Here is a 16578-nt window from a genome sequence, read left to right on the forward strand (position 1 = left end):
CTCCCGCTTTTGCGACACCTGGCTGCCACGGGTAAAAGACCGTTGGGTGAGAGACATTCTGTCTCACGGTTACAAGATAGAGTTCACCTCTCGTCCCCCGACTCGATTCTTCAGGTCATCCCCGCCTCCCGAGCGAGCCGAGGCTCTTCTGCAGGCGCTGGGCACTCTGAAGGCAGAAGGAGTGGTGGTCCCTGTTCCTCTTCAGCAACAGGGCCACGGTTTTTACTCCAACTTGTTTGTGGTCCCAAAGAAGGACGGGTCTTTCCGACCTGTCCTGGACCTGAAACTTCTCAACAAACACGTAAAGACCAGGCGGTTCCGGATGGAATCCCTCCGCTCCGTCATCGCCTCAATGTCCCAGGGAGATTTCCTTGCATCGATCGATATCAAAGATGCTTATCTCCACGTACCGATTGCTCCAGAGCACCAGCGCTTCTTGCGCTTCGCCATAGGAAACGAACACCTGCAGTTCGTGGCACTGCCGTTCGGCCTGGCAACAGCCCCACGGGTTTTCACCAAGGTTATGGCTACTGTAGTAGCGGTCCTCCACTCTCAGGGTCACTCGGTGATCCCGTACTTGGACGATCTGTTGATCAAGGCACCCTCTCTAGAGGCATGCCAACACAGCCTCGACGCTACCCTGGAGACTCTCCAGAGTTTCGGGTGGATCATCAATTTTCCAAAGTCAAATCTGACACCGGCCCAATCGCTGACATACCTTGGCATGGAGTTTCATACCCTCTCAGCGATAGTGAAGCTTCCGCTGATCAAGCAGCGGTCACTACAGACAGGGGTACAATCTCTCCTTCAAGGTCGGTCACACACCTTGAGGCGCCTCATGCACTTCCTGGGGAAGATGGTGGCAGCAATGGAGGCAGTTCCTTTCGCGCAGTTTCACCTGCGTCCTCTTCAATGGGACATCCTACGCAAATGGGACAGGAAGCCGACGTCCCTCGACAGGAACGTCTCCCTCTCGCAGGCGACCAAAGCTTCCCTTCGGTGGTGGCTTCTTCCCACTTCATTATCGAAAGGGAAATCCTTCCTACCCCCATCCTGGGAGGTGGTCACGACGGACGCGAGTCTGTCAGGGTGGGGAGCGGTTTTTCTCCACCACAGGGCTCAGGGTACGTGGACCCAGCAAGAGTCCTCGCTTCAGATCAATGTTCTGGAAATACGGGCAGTGTATCTTGCCCTGAAAGTGTTCCAGCAGTGGCTGGAAGGCAAGCAGATCAGAATTCAGTCAGACAATTCCACAGCGGTGGCATACATCAACCACCAAGGCGGCACACGCAGGCGGCAAGCCTTCCAGGAAGTCCGGCGGATTCTGCTGTGGGTGGAAGCCACGGCCTCCACCATCTCTGCAGTTCACATTCCAGGCGTGGAAAACTGGGAAGCAGATTATCTCAGTCGCCAGGGCATGGACGCAGGGGAATGGTCCCTTCACCCGGACGTGTTTCAGGAGATCTGTTGCCGCTGGGGGGTGCCGGACGTCGACCTCATGGCGTCCCGGCACAACAACAAGGTACCGGCGTTCATGGCACGGTCTCAAGATCCCAGAGCTCTGGCGGCAGACGCCTTAGTTCAGGATTGGTCGCAGTTTCAGCTCCCTTATGTGTTTCCTCCGCTGGCACTGTTGCCCAGAGTGTTACGCAAGATCAGGGCCGACTGCCGCCGCGTCATCCTCGTCGCTCCAGACTGGCCGAGGCGGTCGTGGTACCCGGATCTGTGGCATCTCACGGTCGGCCAACCGTGGGCACTACCAGACCGACCAGACTTGCTATCTCAAGGGCCGTTTTTCCATCTGAATTCTGCGGCTCTCAACCTGACTGTGTGGCCATTGAGTCCTAGATCCTAGCGTCTTCAGGGTTATCTCAAGACGTCATTGCCACTATGAGACAAGCTAGGAAACCAACGTCCGCCAAGATCTACCACAGGACGTGGAAAATATTCCTGTCATGGTGCTCTGCTCTGGGTTTTTCTCCCTGGCCTTTTGCCTTGCACACTTTTCTGTCCTTCCTTCAATCTGGACTGGAAAAGGGTTTGTCGCTCGGCTCCCTTAAGGGACAAGTCTCAGCGCTCTCTGTGTTTTTCCAGAAGCGCCTAGCCAGACTTCCACAGGTACGCACGTTCCTGCAGGGGGTTTGTCACATCGTTCCTCCTTACAAGCGGCCGTTAGAACCCTGGGATCTGAACAGGGTGCTGATGGTTCTTCAGAAACCACCATTCGAGCCAATGAGAGATATTTCTCTCTCACGCCTTTCGCAGAAAGTGGTTTTTCTAGTAGCAGTCACTTCACTTCGGAGAGTGTCTGAGCTAGCAGCGTTGTCGTGCAAAGCCCCTTTCCTGGTGTTTCACCAGGACAAGGTGGTTCTGCGTCCGGTTCCGGAATTTCTCCCTAAGGTGGTATCCCCCTTTCATCTCAATCAGGATATCTCCTTACCTTCTTTTTGTCCTCATCCAGTTCACCAATGTGAAAAGGATTTGCACTTGTTAGATCTGGTGAGAGCACTCAGACTCTACATTTCTCGTACGGCGCCCCTGCGCCGCTCGGATGCACTCTTTGTCCTTGTCGCTGGCCAGCGTAAAGGGTCACAGGCTTCCAAATCAACCCTGGCTCGGTGGATCAAGGAGCCAATTATCGAAGCTTACCGTTCGGCTGGGCTTCCGGTTCCATCAGGGCCGAAGGCCCATTCTACCAGAGCCGTGGGTGCGTCCTGGGCTTTGAGGCACCAGGCTACGGCTCAGCAGGTGTGTCAGGCGGCTACCTGGTCGAGCCTGCACACTTTCACGAAGCACTATCAGGTGCATACCTATGCTTCGGCGGATGCCAGCCTAGGTAGACGAGTCCTTCAGGCGGCGGTTGCCCACCTGTAGGAAGAGGCCGTTTTACGGCTCTCTTACGAGGTATTATTTTACCCACCCAGGGACTGCTTTTGGACGTCCCAATTGTCTGGGTCTCCCAATAGAGCGACAAAGAAGAAGGGAATTTTGTTTACTTACCGTAAATTCCTTTTCTTCTAGCTCTAATTGGGAGACCCAGCACCCGCCCCTGTTTTTTTGTGTACACATGTTGTTCATGTTGAATGGTTTCAGTTCTCCGATATTCCTTCGGATTGAAGTTACTTTAAACCAGTTTATAATTCTTTTTCCTCCTTCTTGCTTTTGCACCAAAACTGAGGAGCCCGTGGGAGCACGGGGGGTGTATAGGCAGAAGGGGAGGGGCTTAACACTTTTGAGTGTAATACTTTGTGCGGCCTCCGGAGGCATAGCCTATACAACCCAATTGTCTGGGTCTCCCAATTAGAGCTAGAAGAAAAGGAATTTACGGTAAGTAAACAAAATTCCCTTCTTTTTGCTGTTTTCCCGTTTGTCTTGCCTTGTGTCTTTCCTTGTGTAATATTAGTGCATTGGTGGGGCTTTCCCAGTAGTCCTTGCTGAAGATACAAACCCATGATATACAGGCTACCTTGGTGGAAGGAGCTGAGAAGGAGAGTTCCAGTAGTTGGACTTTATTCTTTTTGTTGCCATTTCCCCCTTTTTGTCTTACCTTTCCTTCTGTCGTATTAGTGCAGATTGGGGCTAGCTTCCTTCACCTGCCAACACACCAGCCAGGGCATCTATATGGTCTTCCCAGGGTCTCAGCTGCTGCTTGGTAACAGCTGTGGAGCTAGGAGAGTAGGAACAGCTACAAGTAAGGATTTACCCCTCTCAGTAGAGCTAGGGCCCACCGGTGTTATTGTGTCCCCGGTAGTCCCCTTTCTTGTTGTATTGTTTGCTGTATTTTTGTAGTGCGTCAGATATCTGTTGGTCTCAACGCGCCCACCGTGTGTAAGCGGGACATTATCTTCAACCCGTATTTTCCCTGTGGCTCAGGCTGCAGCGCTTGCACACCTGATGCAGACCATCTCCCAGGAGGGATCTGCGCACCCACGTTATGCAGCGGCTGCAACATATTGCAGGGTTTCTGGTGTCGCCGCACAACAAAGACCCAACATAGCCCTCCCGGATACGTTTTCTAGTGGGAGGGAAAAGAAAAAAAAATTTGTGTAAAAGAACAGAAAGTCCTCAGTGGTTGATACCTTTTAATGGTAACTGAAAAGATGGTAATAATTGCAAGCTCTCGAGACTACTCAGGTCTCTTCATCAGACATGCTATAACACAAAATCTGAAGAGTCACATATTTATACACAACAGGACTTAGAACGGGGCAGTAAAAAAAATAAAAAAACAAGTTATATAAAACAGAACTATCTCTATGGCGGGGGACAAACTGTTGTGGCCATAAATATTGCTGCAGTTCAGTGTGAAAGTTTTATTGTCCTCTGATAAGGGTCTGGTCCAGGCTGTGATGGCCTTGGATGCTTATTGTCCTCTGATCAGGGTCTGGTCCAGGCTGTGACGCCCCCGGATGCTTATTGTCCTCTGATCAGGGTCTGGTCCAGGCTGTGATGCGCTCGGATGCTTATTGTCCTCTGATCAGGGTCTGGTCCGGGCTGTGATGCCCCCGGATGCTTATTGTCCTCTGATAAGGGTCTGGTCCGGGCTGTGACGCGCTCGGATGCTTATTGTCCTCTGATAAGGGTCTGGTCCGGGCTGTGACGCGCTCGGATGGTCAGAGGAGCACATCTCTTAACTTATGTAAAAAGACATGAATCCATGAGACACATTCATTCCTGCTCTGAATGTGTCACCGCTCATCATAAGTTAGTACACCCATAGTCTCCTGTCTCTCTGGGACTTGAAATTTCCTTTCAATACCAGCAATTTCATGTCCATGATGCTGTGGTTGGGGTTACAGAAATGTTTGGCCACAGGTAGATCCATCCTTTTTTCTCTAATTGTGTGGCGGTGAGAATTCATCCTTGTCCTCAGCTGTTGTCCGGTCTCGCCTACATACAGATCCCCAGTTGGACATTTGGTACATATAATTAAGTACACCCCATTGGTTGTGGTGCAGCTGAAGGTACCTGGGATCTTGTAGTCCTGATGTGATCTGGGGATCTTTATCTTGTCCGTTGTCGATATTAATGGACATGTCTTACATTTTTTCTGGTTGCAGGGAAATGTTCCTGTTGTTGTTGGAGAGGACAGGGAGCTTCTGACAATGATGCTTCTTAGATTCGGGGGCTCCTAAAACACAGAAGTGGGGGGTCTGGAAAAATAGATTGTAACCGGGCATCTTTTTGCAGTAATGGTTGTAGTTTCCGTGCAGCTCCTCTTAACACCTCCAGATGTGGATTGTAGGTGACTACAAGAGGGACCCGGGTGTTTTCTTCTTTAGTTTTATAATGTAGGAGATGGTTTCTTGATATTCTGGTGGCTCTTGTCATCTGGTTTTCAATTGTTCTTGGGTGGTAGCCTTGATTCAGAAAGGTCTTTCTGAGGCCCTCAAGGTGATTGTCTCTATCTGTAGTGCTTGAACATATCCGATTGTACCTGATGGCCTGACTGTACACTATAGAGTTTTTTATGTGTTTTGGGTGAAAACTGTCCCATTTTAGTTATGTTGGACGGTCAATTGGCTTCTTGTACAGGGATGTCTCTTTCATTGTTCCGTAGTTTAATGATGGTGTCCAAGAAGTTGCTTTCAGTGCAGGAGTAGCTGAGTGTTAGGTTGATTGTGGGATGAAACTGATTAAAGTGTTCATGGAAGGTCTTCAGCTGCTCCTCAGACTCTGTCCAGATGATTAAAATATCATCAATGTAACGGTAGTAGGCCAGAGGCCTGATAGGACAAGAGGATAAAAAGTCACTCTCAAGCTTGGCCATGAAAAGATTTGCATATTGTGGTGCCATTTTGCTTCCCATTGCAGTCCCAGTCTCCTGTAGATACATGTCATTGTCAAATGCAAAGTAATTATGGGTGAGGATGAATTTTGTAAGCTTCACCACAGAATCTGCATCAATTCCTGTATTTTCCAGGAAGACTTTGCAAGCATTTAATCCATCCTGGTGTGGAATATTCGAGTACAAGGATTCCACATCCATGGTGGCAAGGATGGTTCCCTCTGGAAGAGGACCTATTGCTGGTAGTTTTCTCAATAGGTCAGTAGTGTCCTGGATGTAGCTGGTTGTATCCCTTACCAAGGGTTTAAGGATACCCTCTACCCATCCAGAGACTTCTTCAGTGAGGGTGCCCACACATGAAATGATGGGTCTTCCAGATTTGTGAATTTTGGGAAGCAGAATGTGCCTATTCTTGGACTCACCGGTATGAGTTCATCAGTTCTTATGGATATGTCAGGCAGACAAGAGGCCAACTTGTTAAGTTCCTTGTAATAGTCCTGTGTAGGGTCAGACTCCAATTTCTTATAGTAGCGTGTGTCCATCAGTTGTCGGTGTGCTTCCTTCATGTAGTCTGATTTGTTCATCACGACTATTGCACCCCCCTTGTCTGCAGGTTTAATGATGATTTCTTTATGGCCCTTCTCTCCTGGGCACTGATGTTGGATGGTCGCCTCCTGTGTGTGTCTAGGAAAGTGGATTTCTTCGGCGCTCCATTGGGAGACCCAGACGATTGGGTGTATAGCTACTGCCTCCGGAGGCCACACAAAGCATTACACTAAAAAGTGTAAGGCCCTTCCCCTTCTGGCTATACACCCCCAGTGGGATCACTGGCTCACCAGTTTTCTGCTTTGTGCGAAGGAGGTCAGACATCCACGCATAGCTCCACTGTTTAGTCAGCAGCAGCTGCTGACTATGTCGGATGGAAGAAAAGTGGGCCCATATGGGGTCCCCAGCATGCTCCCTTCTCACCCCACTTGCGGTTTGTAAGGTTGAGGTACCCATTGCGGGTACGGAGGCTGGAGCCCACATGCTGTTTTCCTTCCCCATCCCCCCTCAGGGCTCTGGGTGAAGTGGGATCTTACAGGTCTCCAGGCACTGAGACCGGGCTCCATCCACAGACCCAGAGAACCTGCTGGATATGGAGCTGAGTATCGTCAGGGGCAGGCCCTGCTACATTAAGGTACTCTGTGTCCCCGGGCAAGCGCGCACACACACACCAGCATTGCTGGGAGTGTTAGTGCGCCGGGGGCAACAGCGCAGAGCGCTCGTGCTATTAGTCACTACAGCTTTGCTGAGTGACTTTATGTATTGGGAACTGCCGCGCCGGCCGTTGCTGGGTGTTTTTTACACTGTGGCGCGGCTGGGACTTGTGGTGCGCCGGGGACTTCCGCGCTGGCCGTGCACATGGACGGCCGCGCTTATTACTCGAGTCCCCGGCTTTGCGGCCTAGTTTTCGTTTCGTTCCCGCCTCCAGCCCTGCCAGTCAGGGGAGAGGCGGGACGCTGTACAGACAGTCAGCGCCGAGGGCTGGAGTCTGCTTTGCATTCTCCAGCCCCCTTCACTGGACACAGTGGGACGCCAGTTTCCCGCTCTTGTCTGGGGCACGCCCACGGCCCGCCCCTCGTCACACGAGCTGGAGAAGGACGCCGGCAGCCATTCCTGCACGCCGTCCGAGCTGGGGAACGGAGACATGCTCTGGGCAACCAACACAGGGCTCTGGCGACCACACACCCGCGTTATAGGCGGGCGGTAAGCAGCACCTGAAGTGCTGACCCCACTAAATACCGAAGTGTCCAATTGTATTTTATGCTTGTATGCTATACACTGCACTGTAGGTCGCTATCTTTGGCTATATGCCCTTCTAGATGGCGAGATAACAGCAGCAGAAAAGCAAGAGTGCTAAGGCACAGGCTTTCTAGGCTGCTTGTATTGCATGTGCTGCAGTGTTCATTTGTACTTATGCTTGTATGCTATACATTGCACTGTACGGTCGCTACTCTGGATTCTCCTAGATGGCTGGACAGCAGCAGCAAAAAAGCATGGGTGCCAAGGCACAGGCTTTATAGGCTGCTTGTATTGCATGTGCTGAAGTGTTTATGCTTGTATGTTGTACATTGCATAGATGACTAGAATACAGCAGCAAAAAAGCAACACAGGCTTTCTATGCTGCTTTTCCTGCAGATACTGTTCCACCGGCAGGTTTCACTGACCCCCATTGTGGGCAATGCTCCCCTGTAGCACTTGGTCAGCCGGGGTCTCTACTAGAAGTGGCCAAAGAAACCACCTGTGAACCCTGTCCAGGGACAGGGACGGAGATTGTCATGGGATGGAGACTTTGCAGTCCAGACAGGCCATGGGCAATCTTGATTAATGCTCCCTGGCCACCCTCATTTGGAACGTACTCAGTACTCCGGGGGGGTCCCAGGCATTCCAGGGTGAAGGCTCTGACACGGACGGCAGTCCCAGACAGCCTAAGCTAGCTCGCTGGGTACGACACTCGGCTTCATCACCGCTCTCAATCCGGATACACCGGATGGGGACGCCATAGTGAATGATCTTATAGCGTCCATCAATGGAATGTTGCATATTTCTCCCTCAGCTCCCCCAGTGGAGGAGTCAGCTTCACAGCAGGAGAAATCCTTTTTCAGTACTCATGCGTAGATTGAGTACTTTTTCTGACCACGCTGACTTCAGAGACGCAGTTCAGAAACACCACGCTTACCAGATAAACGTTTTCTCCAAACGTATTAAGGATGCACGTTATCCCTTTACCCTGATGTGGTACAGCCCTGGACCCAGGGTCCAAAGGTGGATCCCCCAATCTCCAGGCTTGCGGCTAGATCCATAGTTGCAGGGGAGATGGGAATTCACTTAAAGATGCCATTGACAGACAGATGGACCTCTGGTTGAAATCTGTCTGTGAAGCTATCAGCGTGTCGGTTGCTCCGGCATTCGCAGCCGTATGGGCACTCTAAGCTATTTCAGCTGGTCTTGCGCAGCTGGTCTTGAGCACATGTACGTCTGTGCCGCAGGTGGTGTCCTTAACCTCGCAATGTCTGCATTGCGACCTACCCTAGTAATGCTGTCCTGGGGGGACAGTCGAGGTTGGTCCTTCCCAGGCTCGGGCAAGTCCCAATTGTACTCGTCTAAAAGGGCTCAAAAGGCTCAGAGGGGCTCAGATTCCGGCCGGGCTCATTCACGCCCAAGGAAGGCAGCAGGAGGAACCGCTGCCAAGGCGATCTCCTCATGTATTTCAGCTCTCTCTCCCCGCATCCGCGGTTGGTGGCAGAATCTCCCGCTTCTGGGTACATTTAGCTGCCACAGGTCACAGACCGGTGGGTGAGAGACATTGTGTCTCACGTGTACAGGATAGAGCTCTGTTCTCGTCCTCCGGCTCGATTCTTCAGAACTTCACCCCCCCCCACCCCCCCCCACCGAGCCGATGCTCTTCTGCAGGCAGAAGGAGTGGTAATCCCTGTTCCTCTTCAGGAACAAGACACGGTTTTTTCCTCCAATCTTATTGGGGTGCCAAAAAAGGGTGGCTTTTTCCGTTCCGTTCTGGACCTAAAACTGCTCACCAAGCACGTGAAGGCCAGGCGGTTCCGGATGTAACCCTCCGCTCCGTCATTGCCTCAATGTCGCAAGGAGATTTTCCTAGCATCAATAGACATCAGGATGCTTTTCTCCTCGTGCCGATTGCTCCAGAGCACCAGCGTTTGCTACGTTTTGTTATTGAAGACGAGCATCTTCAGTGCGTAGCCCTGCCCTTCGGTCTGGCGACAGCCCTACGGGTTTTCACCAAGTTCAGGGCAGCAGTGGGAGCAGTCCTGCACTCTCAGGGTCACTCTGTGATCCTTACTGGACGATCCACTTGTCAAGGCACCCTCTCAAGAGGCATGCCGACACAGCCTGAACGTGGCGCTGGAGACTCTCCAGAGTTTCGGGTGGATCATCAACTTTTCAAGGTTACATCGGGCACCGACCCAATCGCTGACATATCTGGGCATGGAGTTTCACACTCCCTCAGCGATAGTGAAGCTTCCGCTGGACAAGCAGCGTTCACTACAGACGGGGGTGCAGTCTCTCCTTCAAGGCCAGTCACACCCCTTAAGACGCCTCATGCAGAGGCAGTCACTTTCGCGCAGTTTCACTGCGTCCACTTCAATGGGACATGCTTTGCCAATGGGTTGGGGAGTCGACGTCCCTAGAAAGGAACGTTTCCCTTCTCAGACGGTCAAGGACTCTCACCAGAGGAGTCCATCCTTCAGATCAATGTTCTGGAAATCTGGGCAGTGCATCTTGCCCTGCAAGCCTTCCAGCAGTGGCTGGAAGGAAAACAGATCCGAATTCAGTCGGACAATTCCACAGCGGTGGCAGACATCGCACACCAAGGCGGAACACGCATCGCCAAGCCTACCAGGCAATCCGGCGGATTCTGATGTGGGTGGGGGACAGAGCATCCACCATATCCGCAGTTCACATCCCGGGCGTAGAAAATTGGGAAGCAGACTTCCTCAGTCGCCTGGGCATGGACGCAGGGGAATGGCCTCTGCACCCAGTATGGTGTCAGGAAATCTGTAGCCGCTGGAGGATGCCGGACGTCGACCTAATGGCGTCTCGGCACAACAACAAGGTCCCGATTTTCATGGCGCGGTCTCACGAGCAAAGAGCTCTGGCGGCAGGCGCCCTAGTTCAGGATTGGTCGCAGTTCCAGCTACCCTATGTGTTTCCTACTCTGGCACTGTTGCCCAGAGTGCTACGCAAGCTCAGCTCCGCTTGCCGCCGCGCCATCCTCGTCGTCCCAGACCGACCGAGGAGGTCGTGGTCCCGGATCTGTGGCATCTCACGGTCGGCCAACCGTGGGCACTCTCAGACCGGCCAGACTTACTGTCCCAAGGGCCGTTCTTTACACTGAATTCTACGGCCCTGATCCGGACTGTGTGGCCATCGAGTCCGAGATCCTAGCGTCTTCAGGATTATCTCAAGACGTCATTGCCACCATGAGACGGGCTAGGAAGCCGACGTCTGCCAAAATCTCCCACAAGACGTGGAAGTTATTCTTATCTTGGTGCTCTGCTTAGGGAGTGTCTCCCTGGCCATTTGCATTGTCTCCTTTTTCCCCCCTTCCTGCATCTGGATTGGGAAAAGGTTTGTCGCTCGGCTCCCTTAAAGGACAAGTCGCAGCGCTGTCGGTATTCTTTCAGAAGCGCCTAGTACGACTTCCTCAGGTACGCACGTTCCTGCAGGGGGATTATCACATTGTCCCTCCGTACAAGAGGCCGTCAGACCCATGGGATCTGCACAGGGTATTAATTGCTCTCTAGGAGCCGCCCTTCGAGCCTCTGAGGGTTGTTTTCACTTTCTCGACTTTCACAGAAAGTGGCCTTTCTGGTAGCGGTCACGTCTCTTCGGAGAGTGTCAGAACTAGCAGCGCGGTCATCCAGAGCTCCCTTCCTGGTGTTCACCAAGATAAGGTAGTGCTGCGTCCGATCCCAGAGTTTCTCCCTAAGGTGGTATCCCCTTTTTATCACAATCAGGATATCTCCTTACCTTCCTTTTCTCCATTTCATCGATATGTAATGGCTTTGCATTGTTGGATCTGGTGTAGAGCACCCAGAATCTACATTCCCGCACGGCGCCCCTGCGCCGCTCGGATGCACTCTTTGTCCTTGTCACTGGTCAGCGCAAGGGATCGCAGGCTGCAACATCCACCCTGGCTCAATGGATCAAGGAACCAATCCTTGAAGCCTACCGTTCTACTGGGCTTCCGGTTTCATCAGGGCTGAAGGCCCATTCTACCAGAGCCGTGGGTGCGTCCTGGGCATTACGGCACCAGGCTACGGCTCAACAGGTGTGCCAGGCAGCTACCTGGTCGAGTCTGCACACTTTCACCAAACATTATCAGGTGCATACCTATGCTTCGGCGGACGCCAGCCTAGGTAGAAGAGTCCTGCAGGCGGCAGTTGCCTCCCCGTAGGGGAAGGCTGTCTTGCAGCTCTAACATGAGGTATTTTTTTACCCACCCAGGGACAGCTTTTGGACGTCCCAATCGTCTGGGTCTCCCAATGGAGCGCCGAAGAAGAAGGGAATTTTGTTACTTACCGTAAATTCCTTTTCTTCTAGCTCCTATTGGGAGACCCAGCACCCGCCCTGTTGTCCTTCGGGATTTTTGGTTGTTTTCGGGTACACATGTTGTTCATGTTGAATGGTTTTCAGTTCTCCGATGTTACTTCGGAGTGAATTTGTTTAAACCAGTTATTGGCTTTCCTCCTTCTTGCTTTTGCACTAAAACTGGTGAGCCAGTGATCCCACTGGGGGTGTATAGCCAGAAGGGGAGGGGCCTTACACTTTTTAGTGTAATGCTTTGTGTGGCCTCCGGAGGCAGTAGCTATACACCCAATCGTCTGGGTCTCCCAATAGGAGCTAGAAGAAAAGGAATTTACGGTAAGTAACAAAATTCCCTTCTTTACCGAATGTCTGAAAGTGTCTATATATTTATCCAGATGAGGGTTGCGTCCTGGTGGAGGTGTCCAATCTGATCTTTTCCTGGTTGTCAAGATCCGTCTTCCTTCAGTCTGGGTGGATTCTGAAACATCTGCATCGCTAAAACATTCCCTCAGACGTAGTCTCCTGAAGTAATCTTCCATGTCGCTGCAGAGTTCAGTTTTGTCTAGAGCTTTAGTAGGACAAAATGGGAGGGATACGTTGACCACCTTCAGGGAGGCCTAGAAGTTATACTTCAGGCTCTGCCCTCGTTCTTCTGGGAGTGAGGACCAACGAGTGGGAGATCCCCAGACTTGAGCCTTCTCTCTGCCGACCGACTCTCCAGCTTTACGCTCGGTGAACGGGTTTTTGGCGGCTTTGGCCCTTGTATACGGCAACCCTGATGGCGTCTCGCTCGCGGAGTCTAAATTCTGAAGGCTTCTGCAGGGGACACGGCCAGTGGAGGAGTATTGTTCAGAATTCAGGCTGTGTACATCTCCATCTACACGTCCCAGTTCACCATCACCGCAGACGTGGTTATTGGTGGAAAAACTGAGACTATCTCTGTGCTGGTGAATAGCAGAGCCGGTGTGAATTTGGTGGATTCTTGCTTTGTGCAGATCGGGGCCTGACGCGTAGTGCACTGACGAGATCCATTCCCATCCTGGCGATTGACCCAGCTCGGCTCAGCCAATACCAATGTCTAACATCACCTGCGAGTGGGCTTGGTGCATAGTGAATGTCTGTCCAGCTATGTCTTGGAGGGTCTGCCCACCGCCATCGTCCTGGGACATCCCTGGTCGAAAAGGCATAACCCAGTGATAGACTGGCAGTCTGGGGATGTGGTCAGTTGGGCAGTTACTGTGAAACCAGGGGCCTGTGTGCCACAATATCTGCGGTACTTATCAAAAGCTCGCTACCCTGTCTGCTAGTAACCGCCAAAGTGTCTAAGAAAAAAGAGGGTGCGCTAATCTCACCTCAGGGGAAGAGTAGGCCTCAGGGCAGCCCCTGTAGAGGTAATCGGGGGAGCGTAAGGTGTTGAAAGCATGCAGAGACTCCTCTGTGGTTGTTCTGCCACGAGGTTTTTCTCTACTATCAGGTGCGTGGATGGTAATAACATTTCAGGTCCGGACCTGTGTAAGAATGACCTTGCGTGGGTGTCTGCTAAAAATACCAAGTGGAAACGTGTGTCTGGCTCTTTAGGCTCGAGTTACTGACGTTCTTAACCCTATAGCCGTACGGCTTGAGCTACCTAAACACCCATGACGTACTCCACCGGTCCTTGCTACAGATATGTGTGTTGCCTCCTACAGATAACCGGAGGGGCCTGTTCACATTTGAGGTGAACGATATTACCAGTCCTGAGGCCTCTAATTAAAGAAAGGCTATTGTCACGGTCATCTATTTTTGGAGACTAGGGATGGATTCAGGGGTGGGATCCCTCATTCCCATCTATGACTCTACATTTAATTGTTTTTTCATTTCTTTAAGTGCATCATGGGTTAATATCAGTTTTGTTGTCCAGCAGTTCCTAGCTGAATTTCAGCTACTTTGTAGCCCCTTCAGTTATAAGTAGAGGTATTTCCCAGCAATCCTCGCTGAAGATAGAAATCCATTGTATTCTGGCCGCCTTGGTAGAAGGTCCTGTAAAGTAGTCTTCCAGTAGTCAGACGTTCTACTTTATTGTTGCTGTTATCCCCTGTTTGTCTTACCTTTCCTTGTGCAATATTAGTGCAGTGGTGGGGCTTTCCCAGCAGCTCTTGCTGAAGATACAAATCCATTATATACAGGCCCCCTTGGTGGAAGGAGCTGAGGAGTGTTCCAGTAGTCGGACGTTATCCTTTTTGTTGCTGTTTTCCCGTCTGTCTTGCCTTGTGTCTTTCCTTGTGTAATATTAGTGCAGTGGTGGGGCTTTCCCAGCAGTCCTTGCTGAAAATACAAATCCATTATATACAGGCCCCCTTGGTGGAAGGAGCTAAGGAGAGTTTAAGCTGCTTTCTAGCCCCTTCAGGTATAAGTAGATGTGTTTTCCAGCATTTCTTGCTGAAGATAAAAAAAACATTGTATTCTGGCTGCCTTGGTGGAAGGTCCTGTGAAGGAGTGTTTCAGTGGTCACGTTAAACCTTCTTTGTTGCTGTTTTCCCATGTTTGTCTTACCTTTCCTTGCGTAATATTAGTGCAGCTAGCATCTCCCACCTGCCAACGCACTAGCCAGGACAACTAAACTAAAGGGGTTTCTCAGTGTCTTAGGTTTCAGCTCGGTGACAATTGACTAGACTGTATAGGGCCTGGCTAGGAGAGTAGATACAGCTACAGATGAGGATAGGAGGTGTCACATCTTCTCTTCTTACTAGACTTATATCCACTGTCTACCCCTTATATTGTTTGTTCAACTGTTGTCGTGCATAAGACGCTGCAGGCCTGAGCGTACTTGCCACGCTTGTCATACCCTGCAGCGTGCCCATGTGGAGGACAACACTACTTCATTTTTGTGGGTTGGACCACCTACAATATTTAGTGTTTTTTGGAAGATAACCTTTTAAATATAGTCAGTACATGGCTGGGTTAAGTGTAAAAATAATGCCAGCCTTATACATTCCATGAAGCCACCGGCCACACATTAAATACACGCCACATGGGGCGGCTTCATGAAAACCTTCACAACCGTCTGATGGTCCACCGCCTGTCTGCCGTCTATTAATGACCTCGGGATTCCACCAAATTGGATCATAAGGAAAAGATGATGGGAGTCACACACAAATAATGTGCGCTGTGCGGCAGGTAAATGTAATCCTGTGTATTGTGGAGGGGCAGAGCGCTGTGCGGCAGGTAAATGTAATCCTGTGTATTGTGGAGAGGCAGAGCGCTGTGCGGCAGGTAAATGTAATCCTGTGTATTGTGGAGGAGCAGAGCGCTGTGCGGCAGGTAAATGTAATCCTGTGTATTGTGGAGGAGCAGAGCGCTGTGCGGCAGGTAAATGTAATCCTGTGTATTGTGGAGGAGCAGAGCGCTGTGCGGCAGGTAAATGTAATCCTGTGTATTGTGGAGGAGCAGAGCGCTGTGCGGCAGGTAAATATAATTCTGTGTATTGTGGAGGGGCAGAGCGCTGTGCGGCAGGTAAATGTAATTCTGTGTATTGTGGAGGGGCAGAGCGCTGTGCGGCAGGTAAATGTAATCCTGTGTATTGTGGAGGGGCAGAGCGCTGTGCGGCAGATAAATGTAATCCTGTGTATTGTGGAGGAGCAGAGCGCTGTGCGGCAGGTAAATGTAATTCTGTGTATTGTGGAGGGGTAGAGCGATGTGCGGCAGGTAAATGTCATCCTGTGTATTGTGGAGGAGCAGAGCGCTGTGCGGCAGGTAAATGTCATCCTGTGTATTGTGGAGGAGCAGAGCGCTGTGCGGCAGGTAAATGTAATCCGGTGTATTGTGGAGGAGCAGAGCGCTGTGCGGCAAGGTAAATGTAATCCTGTGTATTGTGGAGAGGCAGAGCGCTGTGCGGCAGGTAAATGTAATCCTGTGTATTGTGGAGGAGCAGAGCGCTGTGCGGCAGGTAAATGTCATCCTGTGTATTGTGGAGAGGCAGAGCGCTGTGCGGCAGGTAAATGCAATCCTGTGTATTGTGGAGGGGCAGAGCGCTGTGCGGCAGGTAAATATATTCCTGTGTATTGTGGACAGGCAGAGCGTTGTGCGGCAGGTAAATGTCATCCTGTGTATTGTGGAGAGGCAGAGCGCTGTGCGGCAGGTAAATGTAATCCTGTGTATTGTGGAGAGGCAGAGCGCTGTGCGGCAGGTAAATGTAATCCTGTGTATTGTGGAGGAGCAGAGCGCTGTGCGGCAGGTAAATGTAATCCTGTGTATTGTGGAGAGGCAGAGCGCTGTGCGGCAGGTAAATGTAATCCTGTGTATTGTGGAGAGGCAGAGCGCTGTGCGGCAGGTAAATGTAATCCTGTGTATTGTGGAGGAGCAGAGCGCTGTGCGGCAGGTAAATGTAATCCTGTGTATTGTGGAGGAGCAGAGCGCTGTGCAGGAGGTAAATGTAATCCTGTGTATTGTGGAGGGGCAGAGCGCTGTGCGGCAAGTAAATGTAATCCTGTGTATTGTGGAGGGGCAGAGCGCTGTGCGGCAGGTAAATGTAATCCTGTGTATTGTGGAGGGGCAGAGCGCTGTGCGGCAGGTAAATGTAATCCTGTGTATTGTGGAGGAGCAGAGCGCTGTGCGGCAGGTAAATGTAATCCTGTGTATTGTGGAGGGGCAGAGCACTGTGCGGCAGGTAAATGTAATCCTGTGTATTGTGGAGGAGCAGAGCG

The sequence above is a fragment of the Anomaloglossus baeobatrachus genome, chromosome 5 (assembly GCF_048569485.1).
Source record: "Anomaloglossus baeobatrachus isolate aAnoBae1 chromosome 5, aAnoBae1.hap1, whole genome shotgun sequence".
Taxonomy (NCBI): domain Eukaryota; kingdom Metazoa; phylum Chordata; class Amphibia; order Anura; family Aromobatidae; genus Anomaloglossus; species Anomaloglossus baeobatrachus.